The sequence below is a fragment of the Triturus cristatus genome, chromosome 12, assembly GCF_964204655.1.
Source record: "Triturus cristatus chromosome 12, aTriCri1.1, whole genome shotgun sequence".
In the NCBI taxonomy this organism is placed as follows: Eukaryota; Metazoa; Chordata; class Amphibia; order Caudata; family Salamandridae; genus Triturus; species Triturus cristatus.
The window spans coordinates 663,101,911-663,122,909 of NC_140595.1; the positions used below are offsets into that span (position 1 = coordinate 663,101,911).

The 20,999-nt window shown below is 40.6% G+C and overlaps 19 non-coding genes across 19 annotated transcripts; 13 read left to right on the forward strand and 6 right to left on the reverse strand.

Moving 5' to 3' along the window:
• Positions 1-582: 582 nt before the first annotated feature.
• On the reverse strand, positions 583-677 carry TRNAI-UAU (transfer RNA isoleucine (anticodon UAU)). The gene is made up of 2 exons: positions 640-677; positions 583-618 (listed from the first exon to the last, which is right to left on the reverse strand). It is a non-coding gene; the product is annotated as a tRNA-Ile (tRNA).
• A 413-nt stretch (positions 678-1,090) lies between these two features.
• Positions 1,091-1,172, forward strand: TRNAS-GCU (transfer RNA serine (anticodon GCU)). The gene has a single exon. It is a non-coding gene; the product is annotated as a tRNA-Ser (tRNA).
• Positions 1,173-1,760: 588 nt separating this feature from the next.
• TRNAT-UGU (transfer RNA threonine (anticodon UGU)) lies at positions 1,761-1,832 on the forward strand. Its single transcript has one exon. It is a non-coding gene; the product is annotated as a tRNA-Thr (tRNA).
• Positions 1,833-2,994: 1,162 nt separating this feature from the next.
• On the reverse strand, positions 2,995-3,089 carry TRNAI-UAU (transfer RNA isoleucine (anticodon UAU)). Its single transcript has 2 exons — positions 3,052-3,089; positions 2,995-3,030 (listed from the first exon to the last, which is right to left on the reverse strand). It is a non-coding gene; the product is annotated as a tRNA-Ile (tRNA).
• A 413-nt stretch (positions 3,090-3,502) lies between these two features.
• TRNAS-GCU (transfer RNA serine (anticodon GCU)) lies at positions 3,503-3,584 on the forward strand. The gene has a single exon. It is a non-coding gene; the product is annotated as a tRNA-Ser (tRNA).
• A 589-nt stretch (positions 3,585-4,173) lies between these two features.
• On the forward strand, positions 4,174-4,245 carry TRNAT-UGU (transfer RNA threonine (anticodon UGU)). Its single transcript has one exon. It is a non-coding gene; the product is annotated as a tRNA-Thr (tRNA).
• Positions 4,246-5,405: 1,160 nt separating this feature from the next.
• On the reverse strand, positions 5,406-5,500 carry TRNAI-UAU (transfer RNA isoleucine (anticodon UAU)). Its single transcript has 2 exons — positions 5,463-5,500; positions 5,406-5,441 (listed from the first exon to the last, which is right to left on the reverse strand). It is a non-coding gene; the product is annotated as a tRNA-Ile (tRNA).
• A 413-nt stretch (positions 5,501-5,913) lies between these two features.
• On the forward strand, positions 5,914-5,995 carry TRNAS-GCU (transfer RNA serine (anticodon GCU)). Its single transcript has one exon. It is a non-coding gene; the product is annotated as a tRNA-Ser (tRNA).
• A 2,318-nt stretch (positions 5,996-8,313) lies between these two features.
• On the forward strand, positions 8,314-8,395 carry TRNAS-GCU (transfer RNA serine (anticodon GCU)). Its single transcript has one exon. It is a non-coding gene; the product is annotated as a tRNA-Ser (tRNA).
• Positions 8,396-10,218: 1,823 nt separating this feature from the next.
• Positions 10,219-10,313, reverse strand: TRNAI-UAU (transfer RNA isoleucine (anticodon UAU)). The gene is made up of 2 exons: positions 10,276-10,313; positions 10,219-10,254 (listed from the first exon to the last, which is right to left on the reverse strand). It is a non-coding gene; the product is annotated as a tRNA-Ile (tRNA).
• Positions 10,314-10,727: 414 nt separating this feature from the next.
• Positions 10,728-10,809, forward strand: TRNAS-GCU (transfer RNA serine (anticodon GCU)). The gene has a single exon. It is a non-coding gene; the product is annotated as a tRNA-Ser (tRNA).
• A 589-nt stretch (positions 10,810-11,398) lies between these two features.
• TRNAT-UGU (transfer RNA threonine (anticodon UGU)) lies at positions 11,399-11,470 on the forward strand. Its single transcript has one exon. It is a non-coding gene; the product is annotated as a tRNA-Thr (tRNA).
• A 1,651-nt stretch (positions 11,471-13,121) lies between these two features.
• On the forward strand, positions 13,122-13,203 carry TRNAS-GCU (transfer RNA serine (anticodon GCU)). Its single transcript has one exon. It is a non-coding gene; the product is annotated as a tRNA-Ser (tRNA).
• Positions 13,204-15,026: 1,823 nt separating this feature from the next.
• Positions 15,027-15,121, reverse strand: TRNAI-UAU (transfer RNA isoleucine (anticodon UAU)). The gene is made up of 2 exons: positions 15,084-15,121; positions 15,027-15,062 (listed from the first exon to the last, which is right to left on the reverse strand). It is a non-coding gene; the product is annotated as a tRNA-Ile (tRNA).
• Positions 15,122-15,534: 413 nt separating this feature from the next.
• Positions 15,535-15,616, forward strand: TRNAS-GCU (transfer RNA serine (anticodon GCU)). The gene has a single exon. It is a non-coding gene; the product is annotated as a tRNA-Ser (tRNA).
• Positions 15,617-16,205: 589 nt separating this feature from the next.
• TRNAT-UGU (transfer RNA threonine (anticodon UGU)) lies at positions 16,206-16,277 on the forward strand. The gene has a single exon. It is a non-coding gene; the product is annotated as a tRNA-Thr (tRNA).
• A 2,330-nt stretch (positions 16,278-18,607) lies between these two features.
• On the forward strand, positions 18,608-18,679 carry TRNAT-UGU (transfer RNA threonine (anticodon UGU)). The gene has a single exon. It is a non-coding gene; the product is annotated as a tRNA-Thr (tRNA).
• A 1,160-nt stretch (positions 18,680-19,839) lies between these two features.
• TRNAI-UAU (transfer RNA isoleucine (anticodon UAU)) lies at positions 19,840-19,934 on the reverse strand. Its single transcript has 2 exons — positions 19,897-19,934; positions 19,840-19,875 (listed from the first exon to the last, which is right to left on the reverse strand). It is a non-coding gene; the product is annotated as a tRNA-Ile (tRNA).
• A 413-nt stretch (positions 19,935-20,347) lies between these two features.
• On the forward strand, positions 20,348-20,429 carry TRNAS-GCU (transfer RNA serine (anticodon GCU)). Its single transcript has one exon. It is a non-coding gene; the product is annotated as a tRNA-Ser (tRNA).
• Positions 20,430-20,999: the final 570 nt, after the last annotated feature.

Below are 20,999 nucleotides of genomic sequence, written 5' to 3' on the forward strand. Positions count from 1 at the left end.
GGAGTATCGAGATGAAGATGAGGAAAAGTGAACATGGACCACATTCATAGGTTAGAGAAATACATTTAATAGGTTGAACGGTTTTGAAAAGTGAACTTCGAGCAGTAATTGTTGTTTTTTAAATTGCAAAGAAATTAAAAATGAATGTGGGATTGGAGGCACACTCTGAGCAGAAAAGCACCATAAGCTGCTATGGTGCAACTCAAGATGGTGAATAGAACCTTTAATATGATGATGCTCTTCTTTTGCTAGTTTTTTCGAGTCACCTTTTATTGTAAGTAGCTGATACAGCATTTTTTGCAGCTCTTCAGTTTATGGTTATCATGTGAGAACACTCTTTTCATCATATTTATTATTCTACAAATGTATTTTTAAATGCACTGATGTGGTGTTTGCATGAAATGCAAGATGGCACATCATGGAATGTTTAAACTGAGCATCGCGTAGGATATGTGATATTTGGCACCCAGAGGAGTAGGACACATAGATCCTATAAGAAGTAAAGACTCTCTAGCAAGGGCAGTCCATACTCTGAGTTTAAACTTTACTTTTTGTGAAATGGTTTATGAAAAACAACACGGCTGTTCCAGGTGAGGCTCGAACTCACAACCTCGGCATGGCTCAGTGCAAGTACTGCTGTATAAGTACCGCGCGCTAACCGATTGCGCCACTGGAGCTCTCTCTTTTCACATCTCCCCAGGTGAGCCATCTACAGCTGACCAAGTAGATGACAGACACTGCTCCATCATTCACTGTGCAAGATCGACTCACATGCTAGCATGTTATCATGACTATTAAAAATACAGTCCAAACGGAATAGATTCTATAATTGTCCTATAACATATGCTCTGTCTATTCAAAACCCCATAGAATTATATCTTGACAGTTCTGACAAAGTCTAGGGGAATCTTATGAATATTTGTAATTAGCACATAGTTAGAATTTCCCAAAAATGAAATGTAGGTCCCTAATTGGGGGAAGACGTGGAATGTGAGATCTTGCCTCAGCTGTTTTTTTTCTTTTTTAGGTACAGTAGATTGACACTTCAGTACCTTTTGTGAAGCAAGGTTTCAGATGGGGCTGTAGGGCAGACGAGGTGGCCGAGTGGTTAAGGCGATGGACTGCTAATCCATTGTGCTCTGCACGCGTGGGTTCGAATCCCACCTTCGTCGGAAAGCCATCAGAGTCTTTTTGATGGCCAGCATTTCTTGTAGTATAATTACACTCTCTTTCAAGACAGAGCCAGGATCCGCTAGATGGGATCATCTGACTGTTCCATTTTAACAAATATGTCAAATAAAGTGAAGTATTTTGTGCGTAATAGAAATTAGATCTTTCATGGAGTTTCCAGAGGATTGCCTTTCACTCACTCCTGGCTTATTAACCAGTTTGGATAAATAGATTGATAAGAAAGCAGCTCTTACTCCTAAAGTTTAGGCCGTCTCAAATGAATGACTGTTAACATATGTCTGCCCCACAGAGACAGATCACTTCTAATAAGTGGGTTCTCTATATGTCACTGATTGCAGACATACTAACTAGAGCTATCGGTATGGTCTTGAATGTGAAAACTCTTATTTTCTCATATGAAAATGTAGTTTTTCATACTTCCAAGAAAAGTGCCTTAAGCATGGTCTTCAATGTGTGCGCGCACGTGGACATTCATATGCAACTACGTTTCCATACAGAGTCTCAAAATCATAGATATATTCATACCTCAGTAAGAATACATGTTGCAATTTACATCCTGCGTGCAGACTGGCCTTGTAGCTCAGTGGCAGAGCACTGGTCTTGTAAACCAGGGGTCATGAGTTCAAGCCTCATCAGGGCCTTTTTACATGAGTCTTTCTGTATGTTGTTTTCAAGTCATTCTTCCCTGGAGTCACACCTTGCTTTAGGATTGCTTATTGCCAAGCTTCCCTTTCCTGCTTTCATATTATCAAGAAAATATCATGAAGATCATTGAATTATAAATTATTGCCTCACCCCTTCCGATCGCCTGACGAACGCCTGACAAACGCCATTCTCACCCTGCCGGGCAAAGCCAAATAAGCCATGCATATTTACAGTTCCTTTGAAAGGCAGAGCGAGGACTAGGACCTCTGTTCCGACTGAATCTGCATCCACAGAAAGGATGTTATAAGGCCCTACAAATTTCACCAAGGAGATGTGAAATTCTTCCCCCATAAAATACTTTTTTTCCCAGATACCCCGGCTCTTAGGCAAATGAGGTTACTCCTCAAAACCCCACCCCCACTCACCATAAATATCCTTCTCTCCTGCTGTCCATTCAAATGATACAAGGTATCTTGTACATAGAGAGAAAGGGAGAATAGGCAGACTTGTGCTTCAAAGATTTGGTGACCTTGGATGGGTGGGTTTAATGAAGAAGTGAACCTGGTTTCTGGGAAAGGAGTATCGAGATGAAGATGAGGAAAAGTGAACATGGACCACATTCATAGGTTAGAGAAATACATTTAATAGGTTGAATGGTTTTGAAAAGTGAACTTCGAGCAGTAATTGTTGTTTTTTAAATTGCAAATAAATTAAAAATGAATGTGGGATTGGAGGCACACTCTGAGCAGAAAAGCACCATAAGCTGCTATGGTGCAACTCAAGATGGTGAATAGAACCTTTAATATGATGATGCTCTTCTTTTGCTAGTTTTTTCGAGTCACCTTTTATTGTAAGTAGCTGATACAGCATTTTTTGCAGCTCTTCAGTTTATGGTTATCATGTGAGAACACTGTTTTCATCATATTTATTATTCTACAAATGTATTTTTAAATGCACTGATGTGGTGTTTGCATGAAATGCAAGATGGCACATCATGGAATGTTTAAACTGAGCATCGCGTAGGATATGTGATATTTGGCACCCAGAGGAGTAGGACACGTAGATCCTATAAGAAGTAAAGACTCTCTAGCAAGGGCAGTCCATACTCTGAGTTTAAACTTTACTTTTTGTGAAATGGTTTATGAAAAACAACACGGCTGTTCCAGGTGAGGCTCGAACTCACAACCTCGGCATGGCTCAGTGCAAGTACTGCTGTATAAGTACCGCGCGCTAACCGATTGCGCCACTGGAGCTCTCTCTTTTCACATATCCCCAGGTGAGCCATCTACAGCTGACCAAGTAGATGACAGACACTGCTCCATCATTCACTGTGCAAGATCGACTCACATGCTAGCATGTTATCATGACTATTAAAAATACAGTCCAAACGGAATAGATTCTATAATTGTCCTATAACATATGCTCTGTCTATTCAAAACCCCATAGAATTATATCTTGACAGTTCTGACAAAGTCTAGGGGAATCTTATGAATATTTGTAATTAGCACATAGTTAGAATTTCCCAAAAATGAAATGTAGGTCCCTAATTGGGGGAAGACGTGGAATGTGAGATCTTGCCTCAGCTGTTTTTTTTCTTTTTTAGGTACAGTAGATTGACACTTCAGTACCTTTTGTGAAGCAAGGTTTCAGATGGGGCTGTAGGGCAGACGAGGTGGCCGAGTGGTTAAGGCGATGGACTGCTAATCCATTGTGCTCTGCACGCGTGGGTTCGAATCCCACCTTCGTCGGAAAGCCATCAGAGTCTCTTTTGATGGCCAGCATTTCTTGAAGTATAATTACACTCTCTTTCAAGACAGAGCCAGGATCCGCTAGATGGGATCATCTGACTGTTCCATTTTAACAAATATGTCAAATAAAGTGAAGTATTTTGTGCGTAATAGAAATTAGATCTTTCATGGAGTTTCCAGAGGATTGCCTTTCACTCACTCCTGGCTTATTAACCAGTTTGGATAAATAGATTGATAAGAAAGCAGCTCTTACTCCTAAAGTTTAGGCCGTCTCAAATGAATGACTGTTAACATATGTCTGCCCCACAGAGACAGATCACTTCTAATAAGTGGGTTCTCTATATGTCACTGATTGCAGACATACTAACTAGAGCTATCGGTATGGTCTTGAATGTGAAAACTCTTATTTTCTCATATGAAAATGTAGTTTTTCATACTTCCAAGAAAAGTGCCTTAAGCATGGTCTTCAATGTGTGCGCGCACATGGACATTCATATGCAACTACGTCTCCATACAGAGTCTCAAAATCATAGATATATTCATACCTCAGTAAGAATACATGTTGCAATTTACATCCTGCATGCAGACTGGCCTTGTAGCTCAGTGGCAGAGCACTGGTCTTGTAAACCAGGGGTCATGAGTTCAAGCCTCATCAGGGCCTTTTTACATGAGTCTTTCTGTATGTTGTTTTCAAGTCATTCTTCCCTGGAGTCACACCTTGCTTTAGGATTGCTTATTGCCAAGCTTCCCTTTCCTGCTTTCATATTATCAAGAAAATATCATGAAGATCATTGAATTATAAATTATTGCCTCACCCCTTCCGATCGCCTGACGAACGCCTGACAAACGCCATTCTCACCCTGCCGGGCAAAGCCAAATAAGCCATGCATATTTACAGTTCCTTTGAAAGGCAGAGCGAGGACTAGGACCTCTGTTCCGACTGAATCTGCATCCACAGAAAGGATGTTATAAGGCCCTACAAATTTCACCAAGGAGATGTGAAATTCTTCCCCCATAAAATACTTTTTTTCCCAGATACCCCGGCTCTTAGGCAAATGAGGTTACTCCTCAAAACCCCACCCCCACTCACCATAAATATCCTTCTCTCCTGCTGTCCATTCAAATGATACAAGGTATCTTGTACATAGAGAGAAAGGGAGAATAGGCAGACTTGCTTCAAAGATTTGGTGACCTTGGATGGGTGGGTTGAATGAAGAAGTGAACCTGGTTTCTGGGAAAGGAGTATCGAGATGAAGATGAGGAAAAGTGAACATGGACCACATTCATAGGTAAGAGAAATACATTTAATAGGTTGAATGGTTTTGAAAAGTGAACTTCGAGCAGTAATTGTTGTTTTTTAAATTGCAAAGAAATTAAAAATGAATGTGGGATTGGAGGCACACTCTGAGCAGAAAAGCACCATAAGCTGCTATGGTGCAACTCAAGATGGTGAATAGAACCTTTAATATGATGATGCTCTTCTTTTGCTAGTTTTTTCGAGTCACCTTTTGTTGTAAGTAGCTGATACAGCATTTTTTGCAGCTCTTCAGTTTATGGTTATCATGTGAGAAAACTGTTTTCATCATATTTATTATTCTACAAATGTATTTTTAAATGCACTGATGTGGTGTTTGCATGAAATGCAAGATGGCACATCATGGAATGTTTAAACTGAGCATCGCGTAGGATATGTGATATTTGGCACCCAAAGGAGTAGGACACGTAGATCCTATAAGAAGTAAAGACTCTCTAGCAAGGGCCGTCCATACTCTGAGTTTAAACTTTACTTTTTGTGAAATGGTTTATGAAAAACAACACGGCTGCTCCAGGTGAGGCTCGAACTCACAACCTCGGCATGGCTCAGTGCAAGTACTGCTGTATAAGTACCGCGCGCTAACCTATTGCGCCACTGGAGCTCTCTCTTTTCACATCTCCCCAGGTGAGCCATCTACAGCTGACCAAGTAGATGACAGACACTGCTCCATCATTCACTGTGCAAGATCGACTCACATGCTAGCATGTTATCATGACTATTAAAAATACAGTCCAAACGGAATAGATTCTATAATTGTCCTATAACATATGCTCTGTCTATTCAAAACCCCATAGAATTATATCTTGACAGTTCTGACAAAGTCTAGGGGAATCTTATGAATATTTGTAATTAGCACATAGTAAGAATTTCCCAAAAATGAAATGTAGGTCCCTAATTGGGGGAAGACGTGGAATGTGAGATCTTGCCTCAGCTGTTTTTTTTCTTTTTTAGGTACAGTATATTGACACTTCAGTACCTTTTGTGAAGCAAGGTTTCAGATGGGAATGTAGGGCAGACGAGGTGGCCGAGTGGTTAAGGCGATGGACTGCTAATCCATTGTGCTCTGCACGCGTGGGTTCGAATCCCACCTTCGTCGGAAAGCCATCAGAGTCTCTTTTGATGGCCAGCATTTCTTTTAGTATAATTACACTCTCTTTCAAGACAGAGCCTGGATCCGCTAGATGGGATCATCTGACTGTTCCATTTTAACAAATATGTCAAATAAAGTGAAGTATTTTGTGCGTAATAGAAATTAGATCTTTCATGGAGTTTCCAGAGGATTGCCTTTCACTCACTCCTGGCTTATTAACCAGTTTGGATAAATAGATTGATAAGAAAGCAGCTCTTACTCCTAAAGTTTAGGCCGTCTCAAATGAATGACTGTTAACATATGTCTGCCCCACAGAGACAGATCACTTCTAATAAGTGGGTTCTCTATATGTCACTGATTGCAGACATACTAACTAGAGCTATCGGTATGGTCTTGAATGTGAAAACTCTTATTTTCTCATATGAAAATGTAGTTTTTCATACTTCCAAGAAAAGTGCCTTAAGCATTGTCTTCAATGTGTGCGCGCACGTGGACATTCATATGCAACTACGTTTCCATACAGAGTCTCAAAATCATAGATATATTCATACCTCAGTAAGAATACATGTTGCAATTTACATCCTGCGTGCAGACTGGCCTTGTAGCTCAGTGGCAGAGCACTGATCTTGTAAACCAGGGGTCATGAGTTCAAGCCTCATCAGGGCCTTTTTATATGAGTCTTTCTGTATGTTGTTTTCAAGTCATTCTTCCCTGGAGTCACACCTTGCTTTAGGATTGCTTATTGCCAAGCTTCCCTTTCCTGCTTTCATATTATCAAGAAAATATCATGAAGATCATTGAATTATAAATTATTGCCTCACCCCTTCCGATCGCCTGACGAATGCCATTCTCACCCTGCCGGGCAAAGCCAAATAAGCCATGCATATTTACAGTTCCTTTGAAAGGCAGAGCGAGGACTAGGACCTCTGTTCCGACTGAATCTGCATCCACAGAAAGGATGTTATAAGGCCCTACAAATTTCACCAAGGAGATGTGAAATTCTTCCCCCATAAAATACTTTTTTTCCCAGATACCCCGGCTCTTAGGCAAATGAGGTTACTCCTCAAAACCCCACCCCCACTCACCATAAATATCCTTCTCTCCTGCTGTCCATTCAAATGATACAAGGTATCTTGTACATAGAGAGAAAGGGAGAATAGGCAGACTTGCTTCAAAGATTTGGTGACCTTGGATGGGTGGGTTGAATGAAGAAGTGAACCTGGTTTCTGGGAAAGGAGTATCGAGATGAAGATGAGGAAAAGTGAACATGGACCACATTCATAGGTTAGAGAAATACATTTAATAGGTTGAATGGTTTTGAAAAGTGAACTTCGAGCAGTAATTGTTGTTTTTTAAATTGCAAAGAAATTAAAAATGAATGTGGGATTGGAGGCACACTCTGAGCAGAAAAGCACCATAAGCTGCTATGGTGCAACTCAAGATGGTGAATAGAACCTTTAATATGATGATGCTCTTCTTTTGCTAGTTTTTTCGAGTCACCTTTTGTTGTAAGTAGCTGATACAGCATTTTTTGCAGCTCTTCAGTTTATGGTTATCATGTGAGAAAACTGTTTTCATCATATTTATTATTCTACAAATGTATTTTTAAATGCACTGATGTGGTGTTTGCATGAAATGCAAGATGGCACATCATGGAATGTTTAAACTGAGCATCGCGTAGGATATGTGATATTTGGCACCCAAAGGAGTAGGACACGTAGATCCTATAAGAAGTAAAGACTCTCTAGCAAGGGCCGTCCATACTCTGAGTTTAAACTTTACTTTTTGTGAAATGGTTTATGAAAAACAACACGGCTGCTCCAGGTGAGGCTCGAACTCACAACCTCGGCATGGCTCAGTGCAAGTACTGCTGTATAAGTACCGCCCGCTAACCGATTGCGCCACTGGAGCTCTCTCTTTTCACATCTCCCCAGGTGAGCCATCTACAGCTGACCAAGTAGATGACAGACACTGCTCCATCATTCACTGTGCAAGATCGACTCACATGCTAGCATGTTATCATGACTATTAAAAATACAGTCCAAACGGAATAGATTCTATAATTGTCCTATAACATATGCTCTGTCTATTCAAAACCCCATAGAATTATATCTTGACAGTTCTGACAAAGTCTAGGGGAATCTTATGAATATTTGTAATTAGCACATAGTAAGAATTTCCCAAAAATGAAATGTAGGTCCCTAATTGGGGGAAGACGTGGAATGTGAGATCTTGCCTCAGCTGTTTTTTTTCTTTTTTAGGTACAGTATATTGACACTTCAGTACCTTTTGTGAAGCAAGGTTTCAGATGGGGCTGTAGGGCAGACGAGGTGGCCGAGTGGTTAAGGCGATGGACTGCTAATCCATTGTGCTCTGCACGCGTGGGTTCGAATCCCACCTTCGTCGGAAAGCCATCAGAGTCTCTTTTGATGGCCAGCATTTCTTGTAGTATAATTACACTCTCTTTCAAGACAGAGCCAGGATCCGCTAGATGGGATCATCTGACTGTTCCATTTTAACAAATAGGTCAAATAAAGTGAAGTATTTTGTGCGTAATAGAAATTAGATCTTTCATGGAGTTTCCAGAGGATTGCCTTTCACTCACTCCTGGCTTATTAACCAGTTTGGATAAATAGATTGATAAGAAAGCAGCTCTTACTCCTAAAGTTTAGGCCGTCTCAAATGAATGACTGTTAACATATGTCTGCCCCACAGAGACAGATCACTTCTAATAAGTGGGTTCTCTATATGTCACTGATTGCAGACATACTAACTAGAGCTATCGGTATGGTCTTGAATGTGAAAACTCTTATTTTCTCATATGAAAATGTAGTTTTTCATACTTCCAAGAAAAGTGCCTTAAGCATGGTCTTCAATGTGTGCGCGCACGTGGACATTCATATGCATCTACGTTTCCATACAGAGTCTCAAAATCATAGATATATTCATACCTCAGTAAGAATACATGTTGCAATTTACATCCTGCGTGCAGACTGGCCTTGTAGCTCAGTGGCAGAGCACTGGTCTTGTAAACCAGCGGTCATGAGTTCAAGCCTCATCAGGGCCTTTTTACATGAGTCTTTCTGTATGTTGTTTTCAAGTCATTCTTCCCTGGAGTCACACCTTGCTTTAGGATTGCTTATTGCCAAGCTTCCCTTTCCTGCTTTCATATTATCAAGAAAATATCATGAAGATCATTGAATTATAAATTATTGCCTCACCCCTTCCGATCGCCTGACGAACGCCTGACAAACGCCATTCTCACCCTGCCGGGCAAAGCCAAATAAGCCATGCATATTTACAGTTCCTTTGAAAGGCAGAGCGAGGACTAGGACCTCTGTTCCGACTGAATCTGCATCCACAGAAAGGATGTTATAAGGCCCTACAAATTTCACCAAGGAGATGTGAAATTCTTCCCCCATAAAATACTTTTTTTCCCAGATACCCCGGCTCTTAGGCAAATGAGGTTACTCCTCAAAACCCCACCCCCACTCACCATAAATATCCTTCTCTCCTGCTGTCCATTCAAATGATACAAGGTATCTTGTACATAGAGAGAAAGGGAGAATAGGCAGACTTGTGCTTCAAAGATTTGGTGACCTTGGATGGGTGGGTTTAATGAAGAAGTGAACCTGGTTTCTGGGAAAGGAGTATCGAGATGAAGATGAGGAAAAGTGAACATGGACCACATTCATAGGTTAGAGAAATACATTTAATAGGTTGAATGGTTTTGAAAAGTGAACTTCGAGCAGTAATTGTTGTTTTTTAAATTGCAAAGAAATTAAAAATGAATGTGGGATTGGAGGCACACTCTGAGCAGAAAAGCACCATAAGCTGCTATGGTGCAACTCAAGATGGTGAATAGAACCTTTAATATGATGATGCTCTTCTTTTGCTAGTTTTTTCGAGTCACCTTTTATTGTAAGTAGCTGATACAGCATTTTTTCCAGCTCTTCAGTTTATGGTTATCATGTGAGAACACTGTTTTCATCATATTTATTATTCTACAAATGTATTTTTAAATGCACTGATGTGGTGTTTGCATGAAATGCAAGATGGCACATCATGGAATGTTTAAACTGAGCATCGCGTAGGATATGTGATATTTGGCACCCAGAGGAGTAGGACACGTAGATCCTATAAGAAGTAAAGACTCTCTAGCAAGGGCCGTCCATACTCTGAGTTTAAACTTTACTTTTTGTGAAATGGTTTATGAAAAACAACACGGCTGCTCCAAGTGAGGCTCGAACTCACAACCTCGGCATGGCTCAGTGCAAGTACTGCTGTATAAGTACCGCGCGCTAACCGATTGCGCCACTGGAGCTCTCTCTTTTCACATCTCCCCAGGTGAGCCATCTACAGCTGACCAAGTAGATGACAGACACTGCTCCATCATTCACTGTGCAAGATCGACTCACATGCTAGCATGTTATCATGACTATTAAAAAAACAGTCCAAACGGAATAGATTCTATAATTGTCCTATAACATATGCTCTGTCTATTCAAAACCCCATAGAATTATATCTTGACAGTTCCCGACAAAGTCTAGGGAAATCTTATGAATATTTGTAATTAGCACACAGTAAGAATTTCCCAAAAATGAAATGTAGGTCCCTAATTGGGGGAAGACGTGGAATGTGAGATCTTGCCTCAGCTGTTTTTTTTCTTTTTTAGGTACAGTATATTGACACTTCAGTACCTTTTGTGAAGCAAGGTTTCAGATGGGGCTGTAGGGCAGACGAGGTGGCCGAGCGGTTAAGGCGATGGACTGCTAATCCATTGTGCTCTGCACGCGTGGGTTCGAATCCCACCTTCGTCGGAAAGCCATCAGAGTCTCTTTTGATGGCCAGCATTTCTTTTAGTATAATTACACTCTCTTTCAAGACAGAGCCAGGATCCGCTAGATGGGATCATCTGACTGTTCCATTTTAACAAATATGTCAAATAAAGTGAAGTATTTTGTGCGTAATAGAAATTAGATCTTTCATGAAGTTTCCAGAGGATTGCCTTTCACTCACTCCTGGCTTATTAACCAGTTTGGATAAATAGATTGATAAGAAAGCAGCTCTTACTCCTAAAGTTTAGGCCGTCTCAAATGAATGACTGTTAACATATGTCTGCCCCACAGAGACAGATCACTTCTAATAAGTGGGTTCTCTATATGTCACTGATTGCAGACATACTAACTAGAGCTATCGGTATGGTCTTGAATGTGAAAACTCTTATTTTCTCATATGAAAATGTAGTTTTTCATACTTCCAAGAAAAGTGCCTTAAGCATGGTCTTCAATGTGTGCGCGCACGTGGACATTCATATGCAACTACGTTTCCATACAGAGTCTCAAAATCATAGATATATTCATACCTCAGTAAGAATACATGTTGCAATTTACATCCTGCGTGCAGACTGGCCTTGTAGCTCAGTGGCAGAGCACTGGTCTTGTAAACCAGGGGTCATGAGTTCAAGCCTCATCAGGGCCTTTTTACATGAGTCTTTCTGTATGTTGTTTTCAAGTCATTCTTCCCTGGAGTCACACCTTGCTTTAGGATTGCTTATTGCCAAGCTTCCCTTTCCTGCTTTCATATTATCAAGAAAATATCATGAAGATCATTGAATTATAAATTATTGCCTCACCCCTTCCGATCGCCTGACGAACGCCATTCTCACCCTGCCGGGCAAAGCCAAATAAGCCATGCATATTTACAGTTCCTTTGAAAGGCAGAGCGAGGACTAGGACCTCTGTTCCGACTGAATCTGCATCCACAAAAAGGATGTTATAAGGCCCTACAAATTTCACCAAGGAGATGTGAAATTCTTCCCCCATAAAATACTTTTTTTCCCAGATACCCCGGCTCTTAGGCAAATGAGGTTACTCCTCAAAACCCCACCCCCACTCTCCATAAATATCCTTCTCTCCTGCTGTCCATTCAAATGATACAAGGTATCTTGTACATAGAGAGAAAGGGAGAATAGGCAGACTTGTGCTTCAAAGATTTGGTGACCTTGGATGGGTGGGTTGAATGAAGAAGTGAACCTGGTTTCTGGGAAAGGAGTATCGAGATGAAGATGAGGAAAAGTGAACATGGACCACATTCATAGGTTAGAGAAATACATTTAATAGGTTGAATGGTTTTGAAAAGTGAACTTCGAGCAGTAATTGTTGTTTTTTAAATTGCAAATAAATTAAAAATTAATGTGGGATTGGAGGCACACTCTGAGCAGAAAAGCACCATAAGCTGCTATGGTGCAACTCAAATGGTGAATAGAACCTTTAATATGATGATGCTCTTCTTTTGCTAGTTTTTTCGAGTCACCTTTTATTGTAAGTAGCTGATACAGCATTTTTTGCAGCTCTTCAGTTTATGGTTATCATGTGAGAACACTGTTTTCATCATATTTATTATTCTACAAATGTATTTTTAAATGCACTGATGTGGTGTTTGCATGAAATGCAAGATGGCACATCATGGAATGTTTAAACTGAGCATCGCGTAGGATATGTGATATTTGGCACCCAGAGGAGTAGGACACGTAGATCCTATAAGAAGTAAAGACTCTCTAGCAAGGGCCGTCCATACTCTGAGTTTAAACTTTACTTTTTGTGAAATGGTTTATGAAAAACAACACGGCTGCTCCAGGTGAGGCTCGAACTCACAACCTCGGCATGGCTCAGTGCAAGTACTGCTGTATAAGTACCGCGCACTAACCGATTGCACCACTGGAGCTCTCTCTTTTCACATCTCCCCAGGTGAGCCATCTACAGCTGACCAAGTAGATGACAGACACTGCTCCATCATTCACTGTGCAAGATCGACTCACATGCTAGCATGTTATCATGACTATTAAAAATACAGTCCTTAGATTCTATAATTGTCCTATAACATATGCTCTGTCTATTCAAAACCCCATAGAATTATATCTTGACAGTTCTGACAAAGTCTAGGGGAATCTTATGAATATTTGTAATTAGCACATAGTAAGAATTTCCCAAAAATGAAATGTAGGTCCCTAATTGGGGGAAGACGTGGAATGTGAGATCTTGCCTCAGCTGTTTTTTTTCTTTTTTAGGTACAGTATATTGACACTTCAGTACCTTTTGTGAAGCAAGGTTTCAGATGGGGCTGTAGGGCAGACGAGGTGGCCGAGTGGTTAAGGCGATGGACTGCTAATCCATTGTGCTCTGCACGCGTGGGTTCGAATCCCACCTTTGTCGGAAAGCCATCAGAGTCTCTTTTGATGGCCAGCATTTCTTGTAGTATAATTACACTCTCTTTCAAGACAGAGCCAGGATCCGCTAGATGGGATCATCTGACTGTTCCATTTTAACAAATATGTCAAATAAAGTGAAGTATTTTGTGCGTAATAGAAATTAGATCTTTCATGGAGTTTCCAGAGGATTGCCTTTCACTCACTCCTGGCTTATTAACCAGTTTGGATAAATAGATTGATAAGAAAGCAGCTCTTACTCCTAAAGTTTAGGCCGTCTCAAATGAATGACTGTTAACATATGTCTGCCCCACAGAGACAGATCACTTCTAATAAGTGGGTTCTCTATATGTCACTGATTGCAGACATACTAACTAGAGCTATCGGTATGGTCTTGAATGTGAAAACTCTTATTTTCTCATATGAAAATGTAGTTTTTCATACTTCCAAGAAAAGTGCCTTAAGCATGGTCTTCAATGTGTGCGCGCACGTGGACATTCATATGCAACTACGTTTCCATACAGAGTCTCAAAATCATAGATATATTCATACCTCAGTAAGAATACATGTTGCAATTTACATCCTGCGTGCAGACTGGCTTTGTAGCTCAGTGGCAGAGCACTGGTCTTGTAAACCAGGGGTCATGAGTTCAAGCCTCATCAGGGCCTTTTTACATGAGTCTTTCTGTATGTTGTTTTCAAGTCATTCTTCCCTGGAGTCACACCTTGCTTTAGGATTGCTTATTGCCAAGCTTCCCTTTCCTGCTTTCATATTATCAAGAAAATATCATGAAGATCATTGAATTATAAATTATTGCCTCACCCCTTCCGATCGCCTGACGAACGCCTGACAAACGCCATTCTCACCCTGCCGGGCAAAGCCAAATAAGCCATGCATATTTACAGTTCCTTTGAAAGGCAGAGCGAGGACTAGGACCTCTGTTCCGACTGAATCTGCATCCACAGAAAGGATGTTATAAGGCCCTACAAATTTCACCAAGGAGATGTGAAATTCTTCCCCCATAAAATACTTTTTTTCCCAGATACCCCGGCTCTTAGGCAAATGAGGTTACTCCTCAAAACCCCACCCCCACTCACCATAAATATCCTTCTCTCCTGCTGTCCATTCAAATGATACAAGGTATCTTGTACATAGAGAGAAAGGGAGAATAGGCAGACTTGTGCTTCAAAGATTTGGTGACCTTGGATGGGTGGGTTTAATGAAGAAGTGAACCTGGTTTCTGGGAAAGGAGTATCGAGATGAAGATGAGGAAAAGTGAACATGGACCACATTCATAGGTTAGAGAAATACATTTAATAGGTTGAATGGTTTTGAAAAGTGAACTTCGAGCAGTAATTGTTGTTTTTTAAATTGCAAATAAATTAAAAATGAATGTGGGATTGGAGGCACACTCTGAGCAGAAAAGCACCATAAGCTGCTATGGTGCAACTCAAGATGGTGAATAGAACCTTTAATATGATGATGCTCTTCTTTTGCTAGTTTTTTCGAGTCACCTTTTATTGTAAGTAGCTGATACAGCATTTTTTGCAGCTCTTCAGTTTATGGTTATCATGTGAGAACACTGTTTTCATCATATTTATTATTCTACAAATGTATTTTTAAATGCACTGATGTGGTGTTTGCATGAAATGCAAGATGGCACATCATGGAATGTTTAAACTGAGCATTGCGTAGGATATGTGATATTTGGCACCCAGAGGAGTAGGGCACGTAGATCCTATAAGAAGTAAAGACTCTCTAGCAAGGGCCGTCCATACTCTGAGTTTAAACTTTACTTTTTGTGAAATGGTTTATGAAAAACAACACGGCTGCTCCAAGTGAGGCTCGAACTCACAACCTCGGCATGGCTCAGTGCAAGTACTGCTGTATAAGTACCGCGCGCTAACCGATTGCGCCACTGGAGCTCTCTCTTTTCACATCTCCCCAGGTGAGCCATCTACAGCTGACCAAGTAGATGACAGACACTGCTCCATCATTCACTGTGCAAGATCGACTCACATGCTAGCATGTTATCATGACTATTAAAAAAACAGTCCAAACGGAATAGATTCTATAATTGTCCTATAACATATGCTCTGTCTATTCAAAACCCCATAGAATTATATCTTGACAGTTCTGACAAAGTCTAGGGAAATCTTATGAATATTTGTAATTAGCACACAGTAAGAATTTCCCAAAAATGAAATGTAGGTCCCTAATTGGGGGAAGACGTGGAATGTGAGATCTTGCCTCAGCTGTTTTTTTTCTTTTTTAGGTACAGTATATTGACACTTCAGTACCTTTTGTGAAGCAAGGTTTCAGATGGGGCTGTAGGGCAGACGAGGTGGCCGAGCGGTTAAGGCGATGGACTGCTAATCCATTGTGCTCTGCACGCGTGGGTTCGAATCCCACCTTCGTCGGAAAGCCATCAGAGTCTCTTTTGATGGCCAGCATTTCTTGTAGTATAATTACACTCTCTTTCAAGACAGAGCCAGGATCCGCTAGATGGGATCATCTGACTGTTCCATTTTAACAAATATGTCAAATAAAGTGAAGTATTTTGTGCGTAATAGAAATTAGATCTTTCATGGAGTTTCCAGAGGATTGCCTTTCACTCACTCCTGGCTTATTAACCAGTTTGGATAAATAGATTGATAAGAAAGCAGCTCTTACTCCTAAAGTTTAGGCCGTCTCAAATGAATGACTGTTAACATATGTCTGCCCCACAGAGACAGATCACTTCTAATAAGTGGGTTCTCTATATGTCACTGATTGCAGACATATTAACTAGAGCTATCAGTATGGTCTTGAATGTGAAAACTCTTATTTTCTCATATGAAAATGTAGTTTTTCATACTTCCAAGAAAAGTGCCTTAAGCATGGTCTTCAATGTGTGCGCGCACGTGGACATTCATATGCAACTACGTTTCCATACAGAGTCTCAAAATCATAGATATATTCATACCTCAGTAAGAATACATGTTGCAATTTACATCCTGCGTGCAGACTGGCCTTGTAGCTCAGTGGCAGAGCACTGGTCTTGTAAACCAGGGGTCATGAGTTCAAGCCTCATCAGGGCCTTTTTACATGAGTCTTTCTGTATGTTGTTTTCAAGTCATTCTTCCCTGGAGTCACACCTTGCTTTAGGATTGCTTATTGCCAAGCTTCCCTTTCCTGCTTTCATATTATCAAGAAAATATCATGAAGATCATTGAATTATAAATTATTGCCTCACCCCTTCTGATCGCCTGACAAACGCCATTCTCACCCTGCCGGGCAAAGCCAAATAAGCCATGCATATTTACAGTTCCTTTGAAAGGCAGAGCGAGGACTAGGACCTCTGTTCCGACTGAATCTGCATCCACAGAAAGGATGTTATAAGGCCCTACAAATTTCACCAAGGAGATGTGAAATTCTTCCCCCATAAAATACTTTTTTTCCCAGATACCCCGGCTCTTAGGCAAATGAGGTTACTCCTCAAAACCCCACCCCCACTCACCATAAATATCCTTCTCTCCTGCTGTCCATTCAAATGATACAAGGTATCTTGTACATAGAGAGAAAGGGAGAATAGGCAGACTTGTGCTTCAAAGATTTGGTGACCTTGGATGGGTGGGTTGAATGAAGAAGTGAACCTGGTTTCTGGGAAAGGAGTATCGAGATGAAGATGAGGAAAAGTGAACATGGACCACATTCATAGGTTAGAGAAATACATTTAATAGGTTGAATGGTTTTGAAAAGTGAACTTCGAGCAGTAATTGTTGTTTTTTAAATTGCAAATAAATTAAAAATGAATGTGGGATTGGAGGCACACTCTGAGCAGAAAAGCACCATAAGCTGCTATGGTGCAACTCAAGATGGTGAATAGAACCTTTAATATGATGATGCTCTTCTTTTGCTAGTTTTTTCGAGTCACCTTTTATTGTAAGTAGCTGATACAGCATTTTTTGCAGCTCTTCAGTTTATGGTTATCATGTGAGAACACTGTTTTCATCATATTTATTATTCTACAAATGTATTTTTAAATGCACTGATGTGGTGTTTGCATGAAATGCAAGATGGCACATCATGGAATGTTTAAACTGAGCATCGCGTAGGATATGTGATATTTGGCACCCAGAGGAGTAGGACACGTAGATCCTATAAGAAGTAAAGACTCTCTAGCAAGGGCCATCCATACTCTGAGTTTAAACTTTACTTTTTGTGAAATGGTTTATGAAAAACAACACGGCTGCTCCAGGTGAGGCTCGAACTCACAACCTCGGCATGGCTCAGTGCAAGTACTGCTGTATAAGTACCGCGCACTAACCGATTGCACCACTGGAGCTCTCTCTTTTCACATCTCCCCAGGTGAGCCATCTACAGCTGACCAAGTAGATGACAGACACTGCACCATCATTCACTGTGCAAGATCGACTCACATGCTAGCATGTTATCATGACTATTAAAAATACAGTCCAAACGGAATAGATTCTATAATTGTCCTATAACATATGCTCTGTCTATTCAAAACCCCATAGAATTATATCTTGACAGTTCTGACAAAGTCTAGGGGAATCTTATGAATATTTGTAATTAGCACATAGTAAGAATTTCCCAAAAATGAAATGTAGGTCCCTAATTGGGGGAAGACGTGGAATGTGAGATCTTGCCTCAGCTGTTTTTTTTCTTTTTTAGGTACAGTATATTGACACTTCAGTACCTTTTGTGAAGCAAGGTTTCAGATGGGGCTGTAGGGCAGACGAGGTGGCCGAGTGGTTAAGGCGATGGACTGCTAATCCATTGTGCTCTGCACGCATGGGTTCGAATCCCACCTTCGTCAGAAAGCCATCAGAGTCTCTTTTGATGGCCAGCATTTCTTGTAGTATAATTACACTCTCTTTCAAGACAGAGCCAGGATCCGCTAGATGGGATCATCTGACTGTTCCATTTTAACAAATATGTCAAATAAAGTGAAGTATTTTGTGCGTAATAGAAATTAGATCTTTCATGGAGTTTCCAGAGGATTGCCTTTCACTCACTCCTGGCTTATTAACCAGTTTGGATAAATAGATTGATAAGAAAGCAGCTCTTACTCCTAAAGTTTAGGCCGTCTCAAATGAATGACTGTTAACATATGTCTGCCCCACAGAGACAGATCACTTCTAATAAGTGGGTTCTCTATATGTCACTGATTGCAGACATACTAACTAGAGCTATCAGTATGGTCTTGAATGTGAAAACTCTTATTTTCTCATATGAAAATGTAGTTTTTCATACTTCTAAGAAAAGTGCCTTAAGCATGGTCTTCAATGTGTGCGCGCACGTGGACATTCATATGCAACTACGTTTCCATACAGAGTCTCAAAATCATAGATATATTCATACCTCAGTAAGAATACATGTTGCAATTTACATCCTGCGTGCAGACTGGCCTTGTAGCTCAGTGGCAGAGCACTGGTCTTGTAAACCAGGGGTCATGAGTTCAAGCCTCATCAGGGCCTTTTTACATGAGTCTTTCTGTATGTTGTTTTCAAGTCATTCTTCCCTGGAGTCACACCTTGCTTTAGGATTGCTTATTGCCAAGCTTCCCTTTCCTGCTTTCATATTATCAAGAAAATATCATGAAGATCATTGAATTATAAATTATTGCCTCACCCCTTCCGATCGCCTGACGAACGCCTGACAAACGCCATTCTCACCCTGCCGGGCAAAGCCAAATAAGCCATGCATATTTACAGTTCCTTTGAAAGGCAGAGCGAGGACTAGGACCTCTGTTCCGACTGAATCTGCATCCACAGAAAGGATGTTATAAGGCCCTACAAATTTCACCAAGGAGATGTGAAATTCTTCCCCCATAAAATACTTTTTTTCCCAGATACCCCGGCTCTTAGGCAAATGAGGTTACACCTCAAAACCCCACCCCCACTCACCATAAATATCCTTCTCTCCTGCTGTCCATTCAAATGATACAAGGTATCTTGTACATAGAGAGAAAGGGAGAATAGGCAGACTTGCTTCAAAGATTTGGTGACCTTGGATGGGTGGGTTGAATGAAGAAGTGAACCTGGTTTCTGGGAAAGGAGTATCGAGATGAAGATGAGGAAAAGTGAACATGGACCACATTCATAGGTTAGAGAAATACATTTAATAGGTTGAATGGTTTTGAAAAGTGAACTTCGAGCAGTAATTGTTGTTTTTTAAATTGCAAAGAAATTAAAAATGAATGTGGGATTGGAGGCACACTCTGAGCAGAAAAGCACCATAAGCTGCTATGGTGCAACTCAAGATGGTGAATAGAACCTTTAATATGATGATGCTCTTCTTTTGCTAGTTTTTTCGAGTCACCTTTTATTGTAAGTAGCTGATACAGCATTTTTTGCAGCTCTTCAGTTTATGGTTATCATGTGAGAACACTGTTTTCATCATATTTATTATTCTACAAATGTATTTTTAAATGCACTGATGTGGTGTTTGCATGAAATGCAAGATGGCACATCATGGAATGTTTAAACTGAGCATCGCGTAGGATATGTGATATTTGGCACCCAGAGGAGTAGGACACGTAGATCCTATAAGAAGTAAAGACTCTCTAGCAAGGGCCGTCCATACTCTGAGTTTAAACTTTACTTTTTGTGAAATGGTTTATGAAAAACAACACGGCTGCTCCAGGTGAGGCTCGAACTCACAACCTCGGCATGGCTCAGTGCAAGTACTGCTGTATAAGTACCGCGCGCTAACCCATTGCGCCACTGGAGCTCTCTCTTTTCACATCTCCCCAGGTGAGCCATCTACAGCTGACCAAGTAGATGACAGACACTGCTCCATCATTCACTGTGCAAGATCGACTCACATGCTAGCATGTTATCATGACTATTAAAAATACAGTCCAAACGGAATAGATTCTATAATTGTCCTATAACATATGCTCTGTCTATTCAAAACCCCATAGAATTATATCTTGACAGTTCTGACAAAGTCTAGGGGAATCTTATGAATATTTGTAATTAGCACATAGTAAGAATTTCCCAAAAATGAAATGTAGGTCCCTAATTGGGGGAAGACGTGGAATGTGAGATCTTGCCTCAGCTGTTTTTTTTCTTTTTTAGGTACAGTATATTGACACTTCAGTACCTTTTGTGAAGCAAGGTTTCAGATGGGGCTGTAGGGCAGACGAGGTGGCCGAGTGGTTAAGGCGATGGACTGCTAATCCATTGTGCTCTGCACGCGTGGGTTCGAATCCCACCTTCGTCGGAAAGCCATCAGAGTCTCTTTTGATGGCCAGCATTTCTTTTAGTATAATTACACTCTCTTTCAAGACAGAGCCAGGATCCGCTAGATGGGATCATCTGACTGTTCCATTTTAACAAATATGTCAAATAAAGTGAAGTATTTTGTGCGTAATAGAAATTAGATCTTTCATGAAGTTTCCAGAGGATTGCCTTTCACTCACTCCTGGCTTATTAACCAGTTTGGATAAATAGATTGATAAGAAAGCAGCTCTTACTCCTAAAGTTTAGGCCGTCTCAAATGAATGACTGTTAACATATGTCTGCCCCACAGAGACAGATCACTTCTAATAAGTGGGTTCTCTATATGTCACTGATTGCAGACATACTAACTAGAGCTATCGGTATGGTCTTGAATGTGAAAACTCTTATTTTCTCATATGAAAATGTAGTTTTTCATACTTCCAAGAAAAGTGCCTTAAGCATGGTCTTCAATGTGTGCGCGCACGTGGACATTCATATGCAACTACGTTTCCATACAGAGTCTCAAAATCATAGATATATTCATACCTCAGTAAGAATACATGTTGCAATT